Raw genomic sequence first — 21,741 nt, forward strand, 5'->3', positions numbered from 1 at the left:
TCACACTGAGAGAAACTCCCACTGTGGCAACCCCAGCCTTAGCCCATAGTCAGCTGAGTCTCAGTTTTCCCCTTAAGTCAGCCCCTCCCACACAGCCAGCTGAGCTTGGCAGCCCACCCCACCCCTCAGCTGCCTCTCTGAGGTTTCTCTGAGCCCTGGTCCGCCGCCTTACTTCTCTAGTTGTTCTGGTTGAGTTTCTCTTTAATTCCTCGGTTGTCGGAGTTCCATGGAGTTTGATTTTTCTGGCACTTTTTGTTGTTTATTGATTTTAGATTGGTTGTTATCCTCCTTTTGGTTGTGTGAGGAAGTGAAGGGTTTCTACCTACACTTCCGTCTTGTCAGGAACTTTTAAAAAGAGGACTTTTTAGAGCAATCACAGTTGTTCTTTTTTTAAAAAAATAAGGTGTAGATGTCACTTTTTAAAATAAAACAAACTAATCAGAGTTGTTCTTTTTTTAAAATAAGGTGTAGATGTTACTTTTTTTGATCCTCATACAATGATATGAGTATTGATTTTTAGAGGGCGGGAGGGAGAAAAAAGAACAAGGGAGGGAGGAAGGAAGGAAGGAAGGGGGAGAGGCAGAAAGATGTAAGAGATAAACTTTGATCAGTTGCCTCCTGTACACACCCCGACTGGGAATCGACATGCCCTGACTGGAAATTGAACCCACAGCCCTTGGTGCACAGGGCGATGCTCCAATGAACTGAGCCACACGGCCAGGGTCAGAGTTCTTTAATTTTAATATGCAATGGAAGTTTCTTAAAGAAGTTCTCTCTTTACTGCCCAGGAAGCAGCAGCACAAATGGTACAAAGGGAGCACAAGAAAAGCTTGTTTTCTTAATTTGGGCATCAGTTTAAAACTATATGTACTTGATCTTGAAGACTAAAATAAAACACTTTTTTTCAATTTTGAAAATTTGGAGAACAATTATTTGTGGGGAAAAGGTTGTATCCCTATTTAAAAAGAGAAAAACTCAGAGGTGTGCCAAGACAAAAAAATAGCCCAAATAAAAGAACAGATTAAAGCTCCATAAAGAATACAACTGAGTGACAAACAGATAGCCAACCTATCAGATGCAGAGTTCAAAACACTGGTAATCAGGATGCTCACAGAACTGGTGGAGTAGGGTCTCAAAATAGAGGAAAAAGTGAAGGCTATGAAAAGTGAAGTAAAGGAAAATGTACAGGGAACCAACAGTGATGGGAAGCAAAACTGGGACTGAAGTCAATGGTTTGTACCAGAAGAAAGAAAGAAACATTCAACCAGAACAGAATGAAGAAACAAGATTTCAAAACAAATGAGGAGAGGTTAGGAGTCTCCAGCACAACTTTAAACATTTCAATATCCGAATCATAGGGGTGCCAGAAGGAGAAGAACAACAGCAACAAATTGAAAACTTATTTAAAAACAGAGTGAAGGAGAACTTCCCCAATCTGGCAAAGGAAATAGACTTCCAGGAAGTCCAGGAAGCTCAGAGAGTCCCAAAGAAGTTGGACCCAAGGAAGCACTCACCAAGGCACATCCTAATTGCATTATCCAAGGTTAAAGATAAGGAGAGCATCTTAAAGCAGCAAGAGAAAAGGAGACAATTACCTACAAAGGAGTTCCCATAAGACTCTCAGCTGATTTCTCAGAAGAAACCTCACAGGCAAGAAGGGGCTGGAAAGAAGTATTCCAAGTCATGAAAGGCAAGGACCTACATCCAAGATTGCTCTATCCAGCAAAGCTTTCATTTAGAATGGAAGGGCAGATAAAGTGCTTCCCAGAGAAGGTCAAGTTAAAGGAGTTCATCATCACCAAGCCCTTATTATATGAAATCTTAAAGGGACTTATCTAAGAAGAAGATCAAAACTATGAACAGTAAAATGACAACAAACTCACAACTATCAACAACCAAACCTAGAAAAAAACAAAACAAAAGCGAACTAAGCAAACAACTAGGACAGGAACAGATTCACAAAAATGGAGATCACATGGAGGTTTATCAGCTGGGAAGGGAAAGGGGGAGAATGGGGGAAAAATAACAGGGAGTAAGAAGCATAAATGATAGGTAGAAAATAGACAGGGGGAGGTTAAGAATGGTGTAGGAAATGTAGAAGACAAAAAAGTTGTATATATGACCAATGGATATAAACTAAGGGGGCCAAGGGAGTGATGGTGGTGGTGGTACAGGGCAGAGGGGAATAAAGGAGAGGAAAAAATGGGACAACTGTAATAGCATAATCAATAAAATATATTAAAAAATAAACTTAAATATTCTAAAGGGAATAAAGTACAATCTTGATATTATTTTTTGTCAAAGTGACTTTCACATACAAAAGTAATTGGTAGATATTCTGGAACATGAAGACAACTCAAGAAGTCACAGTTCTGAGCCCTTCTTTAAAAGTCTCGACTAGTAGTGTAATGAATAAAAAAAAAAAAAATCAGTGGCACACCAAGGGTGGATAGGGAAAAGATTTGCTTCAAGTGAAGACAATAAGGATTCATCGTTAATAAATAAGTTTAAAAATACAAATAGGACCACTAAAAATTAGTCTGCTTTTGTTATCATCATGTACCAACAATTCTAAGCACTGCAAAAGATAAACTCTCTCTTCTTTCTGGGGTGGAATTCTCCCCCACCAGATAGTCTCCCTTAAACTCCTTGATCTGCTTCTTGATGTCAGTAATAGGAAAATCACAGTAAAAAAATCATTACTGGACACTGAATTTAATATAAAACTAATTTTAAATGACCGAAGAGAACATAATGCTATATATCTTGATTATATAAAAATAATAACATAACTACACAAATCCAGGACTAGATTATAGAACAGAATGGAAATAGTATATACCTTGACTCTGAAAATAACAATGTAACTATACAAAATCTAAAGAGAAGAAAGGAAAGGGAGAATGCTTATGATCTCATTTATCATTGCCAGGAAGAAATCAATACGGTCTGAAATGAAGAGGGCAGCAGTTGAGGATAAGCTAAGTAATCCCACGTAGGAAACAGGCACAATCTCAGTGACTTAACAAGACTGCAAGCTTATGTGTCTCCTCAAGGCAGCATATCAGTGAGCTGGCTGTGCTCTTTATGCCAGACCTTACACTCCTCCACATTTACAGGAGCATCCAGCTCACCAAGACAGGAAGCAAAAGGGTGAGACATTGCAGATTTGGCAATTAAATACATTCATCCTGGATTGACACTGGTCACTTCTGCTCACATTTTGTGGCTAAAGCAAGTCACAAGGTCACACCTAACTTTAAAGGAGTGAGGAAATAAAAGTCTCCTATGTCCCAGAAGGGAGACAGAACTGGGTGAGCAGCAATATGTCTACTAAGAAATGTAATGGGAGAAAAAGAAAAACCCAAACCAAAAACATCAAGTTGTTTACCACCTCTTTTCTTAGCCTCTGGAGGAAAAATCAAGTCACATTTCTAACTGTGAAAAAATGTTTATTCAAAGTTCAGTAATTTCCTAATTTTGACTTTCTTTTTCCACAGTGAAATTCAAATAAAATCGAATATAATGTTTTTTAAATTTAAAAATTAGCATGTATCATGATCCAACATTTATGAAAGTGTTTATGTCTATCCATCCAACCATTCACCATCTATCCATCTATTGAGAACATCTACAAATACACTTAGATGTCCAACAGGATTCACTTAATGAGACTCATTTCTAAGTGGTAGGATTTGTGACCTCTTCCTTTCCATATTTCTTGGATTCTCTATAATGAGACCTGTAATTTTCATAGACACAGTAATTATTAGAATATGAATGAATTAGGAATAATTCTTGACTTGTGTAATAGAGCCTTAGAAGCACAGTATGGTGAAAAAAAGAAACAAGTTTTTACATTGCTATTGGAAAGGAAGAGGGATTAAAAAAGGAAGAAGTGTGATATTTTATGATCGTTATACACTGTTTGAAATTCCAAAATGGGTAAGTGCTGATAGTTTCAGGCCATGTAACTGGTTTGAATCAGCTGTATAAAGGACATACATTTCTATTTTTACCAATTTTTAAACTTTTAAATATCTTCTTAAGAATAGTTCTTGATATAGGTGAGGTCTGATAGAGGTCATTCGTACCAAATTATTCAGTAGTCTATGGAGTTTAATAGAGGTTCTCTATGGAAATAGAGTTGGTTTTTCCCATTTAAAAATATGAACATTAATTACAAAGATACAATTAATAAATTGAAGAGAAAAAAATAATAACTTCTAATCATAACCAACATTCATTTGACAAGTGGGGACAGTCCCGAAAGCCCACAATACTCTTCAGGGCTAAGAAAATAATTTAGTTTCTTTTTAAAATGAGAAGATTAATGAATCCGAGGTCAAAGAAAATGTCTGAATATATAATATATGTTCATCTTCATGCCGACTGCACTTTTTAGTGTTTTGTTAGATGGGGGCCTGGAGCCACAAAGGCACCAGTGCCTCTCGCCCCTGGAAGCCATAGTGTGGCTCTGTTTCTAATACTTCTAACTCACAAGTTCATTCACAGACAGCAAAAATTACTTAGTTAAATATGTACTTAAAAACTACCTATCAAAATTAAAATCAGTTTAGTTATTGATAAATAAAGTTCCAAAGTGTCCTGTCAGTGACTCAGCATGCATAGATGACTAATATAAATTCTCAGTATAAACAACCCTTTTTTTTTCCCTAGGGTATCAGAAAACAACATGAAAGATTCTTTTATATGGAAGATGTATTATACAGACATACAGTTTTGAGTTTTTCTCTATTTTATTTTTTTTGTTGTTAAGTAATGGAAATTTTTTAATAAAAATTTGGAAGTCCTGTTTCTTTTTTTTTTTACATTCTCAAACAGGTTTTTTTTGCATTTAAAAAATATATTTTATTAATTATGCTATTACAGTTGTCCCATTTTTTCCCCCCTTTATTCCCCTCCGCCCTTCATACCCCCTCCCACCCACATCCTCTCTGTCCCTTTAGTTCATGCCCATGGGTCATACATACCATATTTTTTGGACTGTAAGACCCACCTAGGTTTTAGAGGAGGAAAATAGGGGAAAAAAATTAAAGCAAAAAATGTGACAAAATATTTAATAACATAAATAACATAATTTTTCACCAATGTAAATATAAACAGAACTCAACAGCAGCATTAACAACCATTATTCCTCCCAGATTTAGGGGGTGGGGTGGGGAGTGCGTCTTATGGTCCGAAAATATGGTATAAGTTCTTGGTCCTCTACATTTCCTACACCATTCTTAACCTCCCCCCGTCTATTTTCTACCTATCATTTATGCTTCTTACTCCGTTATTTTTCCCCCATTCTCCCCCTTTCCCTTCCCAGCTGATAAACCTCCATGTGATCTCCATTTTTGTGAATCTGTTCCTGTCCTAGTTGTTTGCTTAGTTCGCTTTTGTTTTGTTTTTTCTAGGTTTGGTTGTTGATAGTTGTAAGTTTGTTGTCATTTTACTGTTCATAGTTTTGATCTTCTTCTTCTTAGATAAGTCCCTTTAAGATTTCATATAATAAGGGCTTGGTGATGATGAACTCCTTTAACTTGACCTTCTCTGGGAAGCACTTTATCTGCCCTTCCATTCTAAATGAAAGCTTTGCTGGATAGAGCAATCTTGGATGTAGGTCCTTGCCTTTCATGACTTGGAATACTTCTTTCCAGCCCCTTCTTGCCTGCGAGGTTTCTTCTGAGAAATCAGCTGAGAGTCTTATGGGAACTCCTTTGTAGGTAATTGTCTCCTTTTCTCTTGCTGCTTTAAGATGCTCTCCTTCTCTTTAACCTTGGATAATGCAATTAGGATGTGCCTTGGTGAGTGCTTCCTTGGATCCAACTTCTTTGGGACTCTCTGAGCTTCCTGGACTTCCTGGAAGTCTATTTCCTTTGCCAGATTGGGGAAGTTCTCCTTCACTCTGTTTTTAAATAAGTTTTCAATTTGTTGCTGTTGTTCTTCTCCTTCTGGCACCCCTATGATTCGGATATTGAAATGTTTAAAGTTGTGCTGGAGACTCCTAACCTCTCCTCATTTGTTTTGAAATCTTGTTTCTTCATTCTGTTCTGGTTGAATGTTTCTTTCTTTCTTCTGGTACAAACCATTGACTTCAGTCCCAGTTTTGCTTCCCATCACTGTTGGTTCCCTGTACATTTTCCTTTACTTCACTTTTCATAGCCTTCACTTTTTCCTCTATTTTGAGACCCTACTCCACCAGTTCTGTGAGCATCCTGATTACCAGTGTTTTGAACTCTGCATCTGATAGGTTGGCTATCTGTTTGTCACTCAGTTGTATTCTTTATGGAGCTTTAATCTGTTCTTTCATTTGGACCATAATTTTTTTGTCTCCACATGCCTGTTATGATGTAAGGGGTGGAGCCCTAATTCTTGGCCAGGGTAGGGCAACCCTCTTCACTGTATTGTGGTGCTATACATGTGGAAGGGGTCCAAGAGGGAGCAATGCTGAGGGAACAATTGCTCAGCTCTGGGCAGACTTTCAGTCACATCCCCCCCCTACCCACAAGCAAATTGGGACCTTCTGGTGCTGACTCTTGGGTAGGTGGGTTTGTGTGAGTTTTAGAACCCTGTGGATCTCTCCAACAAACTCTCCTGTGAGGCTGGGAGTTTCTCCTGCCATCGCAACCCTGCAGTTTTTTTCCAGTCATCTGTTTTAAGGCCTTATTTCCACACACTGGAACCCTGGGTTGTGTGGTCTGTCTTGCTCCCCAGTTGTTCCTTCTGCCTCCTGGTTTATCTGCACACAAATGTGAAACTGCCCAGTCCGCTTGCCACCGCCTCACCTGCCCCAGTCCTCAAGCCACTACCTTGCCATGAGTTCTCTCAGCCCCAGCTGCCCATCTCTGCCCTTCCTACTGATTTGGATAAATGGTTTCTTCCTTAACTGCTTGGTTGTCAATCTTCCATAGAGTTCAATTTTCTGGCAGTTCTGAGTTTTTTGTTGTTGTTTTTAAATTTGTTGTTGTCTTTCATTTGATTGTACAAGGAGGTGAAGTATATCTACCTACACCTCCATCTTGGTCAGAAGTTCTCCCCTTAGAATCTTGAAGGAATTGCTTCATTATATGTTGCACTTAAAATTCTGTTAAAAAATCTGACTACCTTTCTTCTACTTGTAGGTGACTTGCTTTCTCTGCTTGAAGAATTATTTTTGGAAACTGGAAATTCAATTATTTAACCAAAATGTGTCTTACAGTTCATAATTCTATATCAATTTTTTTTAAAACAGAGTGTGGTCTTTCAACTTAGAAATTCTCATGCTTATTCATTTTAGTAATATTTTCTTGTATTGGATCTTTGAATACTTTGGACTGGACTTTTACTTCAGAGTTTCCCATTATTAACTTTTTAATAGAATGTATTTCTTTCTTCTTTATATGTATCGTTTTTCTATAATTGCTTTAAATTGTGCATTCTATCTCTGATTACCTTAGACCTTTGAAAATAATTTTGTGTTATGTCTATTCCTTGGCACTTCTTTTAGTCCTAAATTTATCATTTTAGTATGAAAGCATTAATTGACTATTTAATTAAGTTTTTGTTTTACTCTATTCATGTTTCTATTATGCTTTTAAATTTTTCTATGACAAAATACTTTCCCTTATTCCTTCAAGATTGTGGATATTTTTGTCAGTTTTTCCCTCATATTCATAAAGTTCCCTTTATAAATTAATTATTACCAGTGGCTTAGAAACTGGTATGTTACTAAAGTGTCATGCCATTTCATTCCATCTTGCTCATGTTTGGGTAGCTCTGTTCAGCCTTTGGTGCTCTGATCCATGGGGTTGATTTCTCCTTGATGCCCTTCTGACCCTGTTTGTGGCCCTGTGAGGACTGGGTATTTCCTAGTCTGCCCTCTTCCTTCATCTTAAAGGGCACATGTCAGTGGAGGAGTCAGTGCAGAGGAGAGAGCTCAGCTGAGCTGGTCATGTGTGGGCCACATTGTGACAGCATGTCCTGTAGTGTCCTGAGACTGTGTGAAAGGTCTCATCAGTTCTGCAGGGCATATCCATCCTCATTCTTCACATTTTTGATCTCTCCAACCCTCCATGTAGCAATTACCACCCCAACCTACTAATGTCAGAAAAAGTCATGAGAAATCCCACTTAATTCATTATTTCTCTCAAGATTTGGGGGTATCAGAGTGGAATTTAACTGAATATCGATACAGCTTCAGGGAAGCAGGAATTAGAGGGTGATTCTACCATCTTTTTTGATTGGCTTCTTATTATTACCTTCTGTTCATTTCTATTGTACCGAGGGGATGAAGACCCTGGGATCAAGCCTCACTCTGCCCAGTTCACCCAGAAGCCATCTGGGGGTCTGTCTGGGTTTCTAATTCTCTTCGGGTTAATCATGGATGTGGGAGGGAGGAGTTCATTGTTGCCCAGTTCAGTATAGAACGTGGGTAGTTTATGTATCCTTAACCTCGACAGTATTTGCTGTTATAGAGTTGCCCCCTTTTTAATTTTCTATCCATTCCCAGATTGTACAATATAATGTCTTTGGTTTTGAGTTGCAAAGTAAACTAAAAGTGGGAGCATCCGGTAACACTGTGGCAACAGAGAGCAGAGCTAAATGAATATGTTGTAATGGTAATGGATTAGTCCCTTTAATTTGTTCATTTATCTAGCAGTGTCTATATATATAGGGAGTGCCATCTATGAACTAGCACTATCCTTGGTGCCTGGGATACATCACTGAGTAAAACTGATGAATAAAATAGGCAAAGGTCCCCTGCCTGTGAGTGGCTTATATTCTCTCAGTGATGGGTTGATGTGTGGAGTGGGGACAGTCAGCATCAAAAAGCAGAGCACACCCCCAAAAATATAAAGTATGTTAGAATGTGATATGTGGATAAGGGGGAATCACAGAGTGGAATGGGAGTTGCGATTGGGAGTAGGATGGTTAGGGTGGGCTCCACCCTTTACCACCACTAAAGGAGGGGCCACCTTTAATGGAGACTTCCAGGAAGAGGGACCAGCTAGTGCAAGGCCCTCAGGTTCCAGGCAGGCTGGTATATTCAAGCAGCAGATGAATGACAAACTGATGGAGTTCGGTCAGGTTTGTGAGAGAATGTGAAAAAAAAAAAGAATGGCCCAGCAACTTGAACTTTTAAAATTTGTAGACTGCTTTGAAAAAATTTACTCTGCCAATATTCACTTCACTGTTTAGTTTTGTTTCTTGCTATAAAAGGATAAGTTTCCATGAGTGATCTTTGAAAAGGAGAAAAAAATTAAGCAAAAAAAAAATTACAAAAACACCAAGTCTTGTTGTTATCTTAGAATACATGTAGGAAAAAGTGATGTAACAATAAAGAATAATTGTTGATTAATGAGATATCAAAAACTGTTCTTTATAAAATTTGTAAAAAATAAAATTACATTTGAAAATGATAGTATAACATGTTATATCTACATGAGACTTTGGAAGTAATCCGGCTTTACCTTTTACAAGTGATAAAACAATCTAAAAAGGCTAAATGCTTGTTCCAAGTTACATGTCTAGCTGGTGGCAGGTTCAAATTTGATAGTACCCACGCTTGCTAATTCTTAGCCCAGAGCCATGTCCATGCCACCTCCTGTCCTTTAATTCAGTGAGAACTCAATTATTGCTACCATTTATGTTGTTGACCTTGCATGGATGTGATAGTCAAATCAAGTTTTCCATTACAGTAAGTATGATTTACTTGTATTTGGCAACACAGCCTTGTTTTTTGGAGTAGGCTGTCAGTTCATCATCCTGAAAATCGGTTTTAGAAAGACCAGTTTATTTCTTCACCTCTCTGTGAGGTCCAGATTGTTCTCTGTGATTATCTATCAGAACAAGGGGTTCTAATTAGTTTTCTTTTCAAGGTGCTTTTCTTTCATTTCCAGGCAACCAGCCCCTGAGAGCAAAAAGATTTCTCTGCCAGCCATGCACTCAGGGCCCAAGGTTAACACGTGGGCCCTGGGTGGTGGCAAGTCAGATTGGTTTTCTCAGCTCAGCAATCATCACCACACCACCCATACCTTTTCCTTCCCAAACTCACTATATGTCTGATGGATATTCTTTTCTTGGTGTGTGTATTTGTAAGTGATGTTGTTTTGAACAAGTATTTTAAAGTTTTAATTGCTATAGTATCATTCTTTTTCTTACCTTTTTTATTTAGGCAATCCTTTTTCTCAGTCTGCCTAGTATCCCCCATGTGTTCCTTCATATTTCTCTATCTGTTCCCCTAGTGGTAAGCACTTAGATTGTTTCCAGCTTCTTTCTTCCCACAGCGTTACTTGATGTAAACGACCTTGTAATGACCCGTCATGGATCTGTATTAGAATTTTTCTGGGATGCATAAACCCCAAACAAGATTGCTGAGTTATAAAGTATATATATTTGCTAATGCAAATAATGTAACTATTCACAGACAACCTTATATGTGTTTCTTACGGGTCTTTTCAGATTTTTCTTGGGTACATATATAGAGGAACAGGATTGTCAATTATATTCAATTTCATCCACACTGCGAGCTTGCTCTTTTGAATGGCTGTTTTTCATTCCCATTAGCAGTTAATAAAGTTTCTTACATTTCCACATTTCAGCCAAAACTTGGTATTATCTAGATTTCTATGCACATCAAGTGACTTCACATTGTTGCTTGCATTTTGATTAAATTTCTGTATTTGAGCATCTCTTCATATACTTGCTTTTGTGTTTCCTCACATTTTAATCACCTAGTCATGCCTTTGTCCTACTTCCTGTGGAAGTTCTTATCTTTCCCTGTTGGTTTCAGGAGTTCGTTGTATAATCTAAATAGTACTAACACGTATCTTTTTCAATTCTGCTTCGTCGGCTTGGATCATGGTCTCCTTTGCTGAGCGGAAATCTTTAATTTTAATGTAAAAAAAAATTATTGAGCATTACTTTAAAAAGTCACTTCCCACTGCAGATCATAAAGGTACTCCTATATTGTTTTCCATTAACTTTATAGTTTTACCTTTTATCTTTAGGCCTTTACCCATATGCAGTCTTTCACTGTTTATGGTGTGATGTAAAAGTTTAGTTTTATTTTTGTCTATATAATTAGCTAATTTTCCCAGTTTAGAGAAAGTCTCTCCTTTCCTAATTATGAAATTTTAATTATCATTGCAAGAATTGTCATCTCTAAGTTATAATAATGTCATCTAACCCAACTACAAAATGTAACTACAAATTAGAATTTTTTATTCCCTTCTCCTTTTTAACCCATCTCACCAACACTCCTCCCCTCTGGCCACCATCAAACTGTTCTCTAACTATGGATTTGTTTCTGTTTTGTTTGTTGGTTTATTTTGTGTTTTTAGATCCCACAGTTAAGTGAAACCATATGGCATTTATCTTTCTCTGTCTGACTTATTTCACTTAGCATAATACCTTCTAGGTTCATCTTTGTTGTTACAGATGGCAAGATTTTGTTCTTTTTTTATGGCTGTCATATTCCATTGTGTATATGCACAACTTCTTCTTTATCCATTTATTTATGAATGGGCACTTATGTTGCTTCCATATCTCGGCTACTGTAAATAATGCTGTAGCAAATACAGGGATGCGTGTATCTTTTTGAATTAGTGTCTTGGGTTTCTTTAAATAACTACACAGGTGGCCAAGATGAAGGCATAGATGGAAACACTATGCCTCCTCGCACAACAAAATTTAAAGACAACAAGGTTTTAGTAACAAAAACGCAACCAAAACAGACAGAAAATTGAATTGTATGGAAGTCTGACAACAATAAACCATTCAGCCAGACTGGTAAGAGGGGCAGAGTCAGCGGCTGGTGGAGCAGGAAAAAGTAGTCAGTCAACCTAGGCGCAGAGGCGGAGGGTGGCAGATCCCAGGCGCGGGGTGGCAATGGGCAGACCCTGTGAGGGCGCAAGGTGGCTGGCTGACCGTGGTCACACATTCGCACACAGATAAACCAGGAAAAAAAAACGAGCAATGACACAGATCGCACAAACCACGGCCCCAGCACCAGGAATTAAAGCCTAAAAGCACCAACTGGAAAAACTTCCGAGGGTTGAGGTGCCGGGAGAGGATCCCAGGCTCACAGAGAGTTCATTGGAGAGACCCACAGGGTCCTGGAGGATGCACAGGCCCACACATCTCGGAACTAGCACCAGAAGGGCCCACTTTGCTTGTGGGAAGCAGCAGAGGGGACCTAAATCTGAGAGAGAGCATGGAACAAGCGCCATTGCCCCTCTCTGACCCTGCCCCCACATACAGTGTCACAACTCAGTAATGTGGGTTGCCCCACCCTGGTGAACACCTAAGGCTCCGACCCTCATATGTATCAGGTATGAACAGACCAAAACACCATGGCTCAAGAAGAAGAACAGCTCAAAGCCCCAGAGCCAATACTTCTAAGTGACCAAGAGATAGCCAACTTATCAGATGCACAGTTCAAAACACTGGTGATCAGGATGCTCACAGAACTGGTTGATTTTAGTCACAAATTAGAGGAACAAATGAAGGCTAAACTAAATGAAATGAAGGGAAATGCACAGGAAACCAATAGTGATGAGAAGGAAACTGGGACTCAAATCAATGGAGTGGACCAGAAGGAAGAAAAAAAAAATGACCAAACATAAAAGAATGAAGAAACAAGAATTCAAAAAAAATGAGGAGAGGCTTAGGAACCTCCAGGACATCTGTAAATGTTCCAACATCTGAATTATAGAAGGGGAAGAGGAAGAGCAAGAAGTAGAAACCTTATTTGAATGAATAATAAAGGAGAACTTCCCCAATCTGGCAAAGGAAATAGTCTTCCAGGAAATCTAAGAAGCTCAGAGAGTCCTAAAGAAGTTGGACCCAAGAAGGAACACACCAAGGCACATCATCATTACATTAGCCAAGATTAAAATGAAGGAGAGAATTCTAGAAGCAGCAAGATATAAGAAGGCAGTCACCTACAAAGGAGTTCCCATCAGACTGCCAGCGGATTTCTCAAAAGAGACCTTACAGGCAAGAAGGGGCTGGAAAGAAGTATTCCAAGTCATGAAATCCAAAGACCTACATCCAAGATTGCTCTATCCTGTAAAGCTTTCATTTAGAATGGAAGGACAGATAAAGTGTTTCTCAGATAAGATCAAATTCAAGGAGTTCATCATCACCAAGCCCTTATTATATGAAATGTTAAAGGGACTTACCTAAGAAAAAGAAGATAAAAAATATGAACAGTGAAAGGACAGCAAACTCACACTTATCAACAACCACACCTAAAACAAAAGCAAACTAATTGGACAGCTAGATCAGGAGTGGAACCATAGAAATGGAGATCATATGGAGGGTTAGCAACAGGGGAGTGGGAGGAGGAGGAGAAGGGGGTAGAAAGTACAGAGAATAAGTAGCATAGACAGTAGGTAGAAAATAGACAGGGGGGGAGGGCAAGAATAGTATGGGAAATGTAGAATCTAAAGAACTTGTGACACATGGACATAAACTAAAGGGGGGGAATGATGGGGAAGGGGTGTGCAGGGTGGAGGAGAATGAAGGGGGGAATGAGACAACTGTAATGGCATAATCACTAAAATATATTAAAAAAGAAGTACCAACATCCAGTTGTAACATAAGTCATGGGGATGTAAAGTACAGCACGGGGAATAGAGGCAATAATATCATAATAACTGTATATGGTGACAAATGGTCACGAGACTTGCTGTGGTGATCACTTTGTATGTATTGAACTGTTGAATCATATTGTATACCTGAAATTAATATCATATTGTGTGCTAATTATAATAAAAATAAATTAAAACTTTTTTAAAATAAAAAATACACAGAAGTGGAATTGCTGGATCCTTCTTCATTTCTTGTTATAGCTTTTGTTTTAAAGCCTACTTTTTCTAAGTATTGCTACCCTTGCTTTTTTGTTTGTTTGTTTTCATTTTTATGAAATATCTTTTTCCATCTGTTTACTTTCAGTCTGTGTGTGTCTTTCAATCTGGAGTCTCTTGTAGACAGCACATGTGGGGGTCTTGTTTGCTTCTCTGTTCAGCCACTGTATGTATTATGATTGAAACATTCAGTCTGTTTACGCTTAAAGTAATTGTTGATAGTTATGTGATTATTGCTCTTTTATTATTCATGTTTATAATCATTTCTTTTCTTCTTAAAGAAGTTCCTTTAACATTTCTTGTAATACTGGTTTGGTGGTGATGAACTCTAACTTTTTGTTGTCTGGGGAGCTCTTTATCTGTCCTTCAATTCTAAATGATAGCTTTGCCAGGTTGAGTTATCTTAGTTATAGTTTTTTGCTTTTTTATCACATTGAATATTTCATGCTAGTCCCTCTGGCCTGGAAAGTTTCTGTTCAGAAATTAGCTGAGAGTTTTATGGGAGCTCTCTCATAGGTAACTAACTGCTTTTCTCTTGCTGCTTTTAAAATTCTCTTTTTGTCTTTAACTTTTTGCATTTTAATTATGATACATCTTGGTATAGGCCTCTGAGTTCATCTTGTTTTGGACCCTGTGCTTTCTGGGCTTTTATGTCTATATCCTTTGCCAGGTTAGGGAAGTTTTTCATCTTTTTTTTTCAAATAGTTTCAATTCCTTTCTCTTTTCTCCTTCTGATATTCCTATGATCCAAATATTGATATACTTGATATTGTCCCAGCAATCTCTTAAACTATCCTTATTTTTAAAATTCTTTTTTCTTTTTGCTGTTCTGATTGGGTGTGTTCTTCTACTTTGTCTTCCAAATCACTGATTTGATTGTCTCTTTCATCCAACCTACTAGTTTATTTCTTCTAGTGTATTCTTCATTTCAAATATTGTATTCTTTGCTTGCGATGTTCTTTTTTATGGTTTTTCTGTCCTATTTTCATGCTGCTATAGTTCTTACTAAGTTCCTTGAGCACCCTTATAACCATTCTTTTGAACTCAAATGGTTTGCTCCCATTTCATTTTACTCTTATTTTTTGGAGATTTATCCTGTTCTTTTATAAGGGGCATGTTTTTTTGTCTCCCCATCTTTGCTACTACTTTGTGTTTATTTGTATGTAATAGGTAAATATGCTATGATGCCCAGCCTTGGCAGGGTGGTCTTGTATAGTAGGCATCCTATGGGACCCAGTGGTGCAGTTTTCTTGATCACCTGTGCTGGGTGCTCCAGGAATGTCCCTTTGTGGGTTACATGGGGCCTCCTATTGTAATTAAGTCTTGATTGCTATTGACCTATTTGTGTAGAGGGTCAATCCTCAGGCTGACTGTGAGGCTGAACCTTGACCATGGTGTATAAGCTGCTATGCAGGTGCTGACCACACAGAGCAGAATTAGCAGCATCTGGCACTTGACAGGGTATAGCCACTAGGAGGCAGGAGGGTGGGGCCATAGGAAATCTGGAGAGTGGAGCTAGTGGATCTCCTGTGAGAGGGAGGTACCAGTCAGGTTTATAAGAAAATGGGGGAAATGCGCCCTGCCCCAAAGCCACACAGCACAGTCCCTGACATCCATTGAGTCTTCCCAGACCTTTATCCTGGCCCAGGCAGCTGACTTCTGAATGGGACACAAGCTCCCCAGGGTGGGATGACAGGGAGTCTAGAGGGTGGGGCTACTTCTTTTCTCCAGGCTGATACAGCACTTAGGGGAGTGCTCCACCTGAGAAGGGTGGTGTCTTCAGGGCAGGAGAGCGAATTGGCACAGGGATCCTGGTGGCTCTCCCTTCAGCTCTCTCCCTAGAACCACAAACCCCATTCTCTCATCACGCGACTCTAATCTGCTCTGCCTTCCCTCTGCTTGTGCCCTGGGTGAGGGGCTGCGAAGGAGATTTTGTGCATGGCCCTTCAAAAGAACGCCTGTGTCTCTAGCAGACTCCTGTCTCTCCCGGGACAGAATCACTGATTTTCACAGCCAGATGTTATGTGGATACCCCTTCTTGGTGCTGGTGCTCTGCGCTGGGGAGCCTGATGTGGGGTTGAAACCCCATGCTCCTCAGGGGGAGCACCTTACACCTGAGATGTTTCTTGAGAGTCTCAGCCACTGCCCCTGGGAACAGGACCAGCCCTGTTTGTATCTCTACCTTTCCCACCACTCTCAATGTGGCTTCTGTAAATCTTGGTTATAAACTTCTGTTCAGCTAGTCTTCAGTTGCTTACTCTGGTTGATTGCTCTATATTTTAGTTGTAATTCCAGTTTGGTCTGAGGAAAAGGTGAGTGTAGCTCCCACCTTCTCTGCTGCCATCTTGGATCATCCTTTTTTTTTTCTTTCCTTATAGCATTGGTCAGGACCTCACTCTACTACTATATTTAGCAATAATGGTGATAGTGGGTATCCTTGTCTTGTTCCCATTCTTAAAGGAAGTACATTTTAAAGTTCTCCTTTAAATCAGTGCTTACTGTAGGCTTTTACAATGTTTGCCAAGTTAAAAAAGTTCCCCATACTTCTAATTATTAATAAATCTCAATATATCATAAATACTGTCAAAATTTATCAATTTTTTATATCTATTAAGGTAATAATGACTTGTTTATAGACTATTGATATTTTAAATTGATAGGTTTTTATGATGTTGAAATTATTGTAATTTTGGGGTAAATTTTACTAGTTTATGATCTAGTATTTTAAATAGGTTTTTTTACTCTACTAGTTAATATTTATGATATTTTACATCAAAAATTATAACTAAAATGAGCCTGTGATTTTTCTTTTGTTTTTGTATTCTTTTTATCATGTTTGGAATAAAAAGTACAGTAGCTTAATAAGTAGATTATATAGCTTTGGGTTTTTTTCTATTTTGGGGGCAAACATATAAAATTGGTACTTTAATATCTCATAGATATTTGATAGGGTTCACCTGTAAAACTATCTGGGCCTAGGGCTCTTTAGCAAGGGAGGGATTTTCATTGTCATTTCAATGTGTTTAATGCTTTGATCTATTCAAGTTTTGTATTATTTTCCTGCACCAATTTTGACATCCAGTAATGTATCACTTCATCTGGATTTTAAAAATTTATTAGTATACTTGTGAGTGCTTATAGATTATTGCTTAGCAAATTTTCACTCCTTTTCACCCTGTGAGATTTAATTCTCTGTCCTATTATTCTTGGATTTGGCCACATGTCTTGCTTTGGTCAATGGGACGGTAGTAGTAGACCTGACCCGAGCAGAAACCTGAAATGTTCTCAAGTAGAGGTTAGCCTTTTACATCCAGAAAGTGGCTGCACTAGAAGGGGAAATCTCTTAGCTCAACTGTTTTTTGCTTGTTTGTTTGTTTGGTCCAGCAAACCAGAAGCATATGACACTTCCAGCAGTTACAGTGGCTCACCACAGCAGTGAGCTGGGGAGGCTGGTGTATTACCAGGTTCTGCAAAAGGAATGTGTATAGTTTGTCAAAGTGCTACTCCATGTCCAACTGAATCACTCTTGTAAAGAATTCATATATGCTTACATTATCTCCAGCTACATCACAGAATAACTGAAGTTAAAAAGGAGATTTATAGTTAAAAACCTTTCTGTTTTTCTAGATCTCCGACTGCTAATATATCTGACTTTCCTTGCAGCTGTTTACATGTCTGATATGCCTCTCTTTTATTCCATGGTCTTCAGCCTTTGAACTATGCTCTTGAACCCTGCATAGTTCCTCTTCTCAGTTCACCATTAAGTTAGTGACATATGATTGGATACAGGGTAAAAGAGATCAACAAGATGCTGGGTCTGTGGACTCTCCTTCACTCACAGAAGCCACACCCAGACAAAATGTACCAGGGAGTACTACCTGCAGAGATTTAAAAAATCAACTTAGAGGAACTTTTTGTTTTAAGAATATGATCAGTTACTGACAAAGTATATGTTGTGGCCCTGGCTAGGTAACTCAGTTGGTTGGAGCATTGTCCGTACACCAAAAGGTTGCAAATTTGATCCTGGGTCAGGGCACATACCTAGGTTGCTGGTTCATTCCCTGGTTGGGGTGCATATGGGAAGCAACTAATTGATGTTTCTCTCTCACATCTATGTTTCTCTCTCTTTTCCTCTCTAAAACAATCAATAAACATGTCCTTGGGTGAGGATTAAAAATATACATGTATATATGTAAACACTGTACATTGGGTTGTATTTTGTGCTCAGTAAGGAGCTAAAGGTTGAAAAAGAAGAGTGCAGAAGTAGAAGTCTCTTTCAATGAGGAGCTTGGGAGACAGCAATGATGTTTAAGAAACATAGAAAAGTTGAGTGATCATTTAGACCTGGCTCTAAATACACTAGGAATTGTAAAGGAGGCCTTTAGGTTTTGAGGCCAGAGCAGCTATTGATAGGTATAAGTGAGGAAGGAAGTTGGAGAAGGAGAAGGGAACACTATGCCACTTTTATTCATGTAATGACCACAAAGATGGGTGTGTAGGAGTGATGGAGTAAGTGATGAGATGGGGGTTATGGGGTAGAGTGTCTATCCGTTCCAGTGGATCCTTCGCTTCACTGTGGTAGATGGGTTTGTCAGAGAATGTTCACCCTTTTGAAACAGGTAAGTTTTAACAGAAAATATGATGACGGTGTTGTGTGAAACACCTAGGTTCTATATAAGGGAGAACATTTTGTCAGTGTTAAAGGATGTAACTTCTTTCTTAGAATCTAAAAACTAGGTTGGACATTCTTATGTCACAGTATCTGGTGGTTCTTAACCAGGGGTGGTACTGCATTACCCCAGGGTATGTGGACACGTGTGCTCAGGCTGCACGGAGGGATGTGACTAGCAAGCACATAGTAGGTGCAGGTCAGCAATGCTAAAGACCCAGCTATGCACAGGGGACAGTCCTGCACAATGGAGTGTCCTGCCCAGAACACCAGTGGTGACATTGTTGAGGAACATTGGACTTCCCAAACTTCAATCATTTGGGTTCTACTTGTACAATTTTTGCCATATCTTTGTACCACTGAACCTGTAACTTAATTTACTTTTTATTTTAAATTTTACTTTTTTTACCATTCTATAGTATATTTGCTTTTTATTTACTTTTTATATATTTATCTTAATCCTTGCAATCATGAGTTTGAAATGCTATTTCTACTTTTCTAGTTGTTTTAAAATAGATACATGACTGTCCTAATACAGAATGTTCACCCATGTACCACCTGATGTCACCTTGCACACCACTAGTGGTGTGCATTCAAGCTGTGAGAAACAGTGGCCTGGCAGTCACAGTGGACTAATTTAAAGCTTGACCAGATACTACATAATATGTTGGGAGTTGACACTGAAGCCTTAGGACTTTCATTTTTGAGTAGCCATGCACTCAGAAGAATTCATGAGCTTGAAGGGCCTCATGAGGATACTTTTCCAGATAGAGGTCAGACAACACACACAGCTGTTACTGTCTCTTTATGTATACAGGCTCTCCTTGGAGGACCTGATATGCTCTTGGCTGGGTATGTTTATGTGCCAGTTATCTTTTCTCCAGACTGTGTCCACAGACTACTAGCCATCTCCCAGTTATATGGAAGTATTTTCAAGGTTTATGTGCCCCTGAAAGTGCAGAAAAATGAGAACACTGTCCTCATTTCCAGTTAATTGGCTCAACACGTATGTTGCATTAATAGTTGGCCAGGAGTCAGAGAGATGATGGAGTGTAGCCAAATCACAGATGCTCCCTCCCCACTACCCAATGAGCTGAATGCATAAGCCTTTAAAACAAAAACTTCACCAGCAGCTACCAACCAAACAAAAAGCCAGTCACAGCTTTAGTCCACATACTTCAAAAAGCGGGAGGCAGTGAAGGAAACACCTTACCCTGATCCCTCAGGAGCAATACTGGGGGCAGAAAGCAAGGGGACAAAATCCCAAGCATTCCTGCTAATACAGATCAGTTTCAAAAGAATCTGGCTGTAGAGGTGAGCCAACAGCCTCCGTGAATGTCAGGAATCACCCTTAGCTCAGGCAGGAAGGCAACCCAGAGCAGACTATCCCGTAATCTCTGTGCTGAGTTCCAGCACAGAGACCATAGGAGTGAGTGCACCCTGGCTGGGCAGAGCAGGATCTGGTAAAGATATTTCATTAGCTTCCAGAAGAGAGAGTACAGTATAGGACCACCAGCAAAGGCATGCCTAGTGGGTCCCGGCTCTCCTTTAGGTGGAACAATGCACAAAAAGCAACAGCCAATATCCAATGGTAGTTCAGGGGAGAAAGACAACTGGTTCCTTATAAAGTGAGCAAAGTGTCCAGGTTACATCAACTTAGTAGAAGAGAGCAAACAGAAATGTTGCATGGAGATACTCACATTAAGTGTGCTCGAGATGAAGCTAAGTGTCATGACGACTGTGAAAATGCCACAGTAGAGGAATGAAAGAAAGGAACACGGCTTGCAAAAAATAGACAAAATCAACCTGGTCTGAGAAAAAAACCAATTTGAGAAAACTCAACCTCACAAGTATTTCATGCTATCAAAGAGCTCAGTATCAATTCTATAGAAATAAAAACTCAATGTAGCTATGATAAAACAATGAGATTCTTTAAAAATTTTTATTTTTAATTCTGGTAAAATATACATAGCATAAAATGTGCCATCTTTTCTATTTTTAAATGTACACTTCAGGAGTGGTAAGTACTTTTACATTGTACTTTTTAAAGCAGCACCCAATGTCATTCTCTCCCAGTCCCTGGCAACAGCCATCATTCTTTCTATCTCAGTGAGTTTGACTCTCTCATATGAATGGAATCAGAGAGTATTTGTCCTTTTGTAACTGGCTTATTGCACTTAGTATAATTCCCTTAAGGTGCATACATGTTGTAGCATGGGTTAGAATTTTTTCCTTTTTATGGCTGTACAATATTCTAATGTATAATATAGCATTATTATATTACCCATTCATCCTTTGATAGACACTTGAGTTATATTCACTTTTTGGCTGTTGTGAACAATGTCACTATGAAAATGGATATATCAATATAAATAGTTCTTTGAGTCATTGCTTTCAGTTCTTTTCGGTACATAGCAGAATTGCTGGGTTGTCTGGTAAACCCAGTTTTCAGTTAACAGCTGCACCGTTTTACATTTACACCAACAGTGTACAAGGTTTTCGGTTTCCCCACATCTTCACAACACTTGTCAGTTTATTAAAAAACAATTATTTTAATTTCCCAATTACAGTTGACTTATTATATTAGTTTCATGTAAACAACATAGTGGTTAGACATTTATATAACATACAAAGTGATCACCCCAATAAGTCTAGCACCCATTGGACACCATTCATACTTATTACAATATTATTGACTCTATTCCCATGCTGTGCTTTATATCCTTGTGACTGTTTTTATAGGTGGCAATTTGTACATCTTAATTCCTTCCCCTTTATACCCACCTCCCCAGCCCTTCTCCCATCTGGCAAGTGTCAAAATGTTCTCTGTGTCTGTATTGTTTTTTTATTTTGGAATTTTTTAAGATTCCACATTTCAGTAAAATCATATGGTATTTATTTTTGTCTGACTTGTTTCACCTACCATAATACCCTCTAGGTCCATTCATGTTATTGCAAGTGGAAAGATTTTGTTCTTTTTTGTGGCTAAGTAATATTCTATTGTACATATGTAACAAACTTTAATCCATTCATCTACTGATATACCTTTAGGTTGCTTCCATATCTTGGCTATTGTAAATAATGCTGCAGTGAACATAGGAGTGAGTAGATTTCTTTGAGTTAGTGTTTTGGGTTTCTTTGGATGAGTACCCAGAAGTGGAATTGCTGGATCATTCTTTGTCTCTTGTTATAGCCTTTGTTTTAAAATCTCTT

The 21,741-nt window shown here is 38.6% G+C and overlaps 1 protein-coding gene across 3 annotated transcripts in view; it reads left to right on the forward strand.

Annotated features, from left to right (window-relative positions):
- Positions 1-21,741, forward strand: part of CRADD (CASP2 and RIPK1 domain containing adaptor with death domain) — a 202,488-nt gene that overhangs the window by 174,721 nt on the left and 6,026 nt on the right. The gene's annotated exons all lie outside the window — the stretch shown is intronic.

The sequence above is a fragment of the Artibeus jamaicensis genome, unplaced genomic scaffold, assembly GCF_021234435.1.
Source record: "Artibeus jamaicensis isolate MK-2021 breed Jamaican fruit bat unplaced genomic scaffold, CSHL_Jam_final contig_1028, whole genome shotgun sequence".
In the NCBI taxonomy this organism is placed as follows: domain Eukaryota; kingdom Metazoa; phylum Chordata; class Mammalia; order Chiroptera; family Phyllostomidae; genus Artibeus; species Artibeus jamaicensis.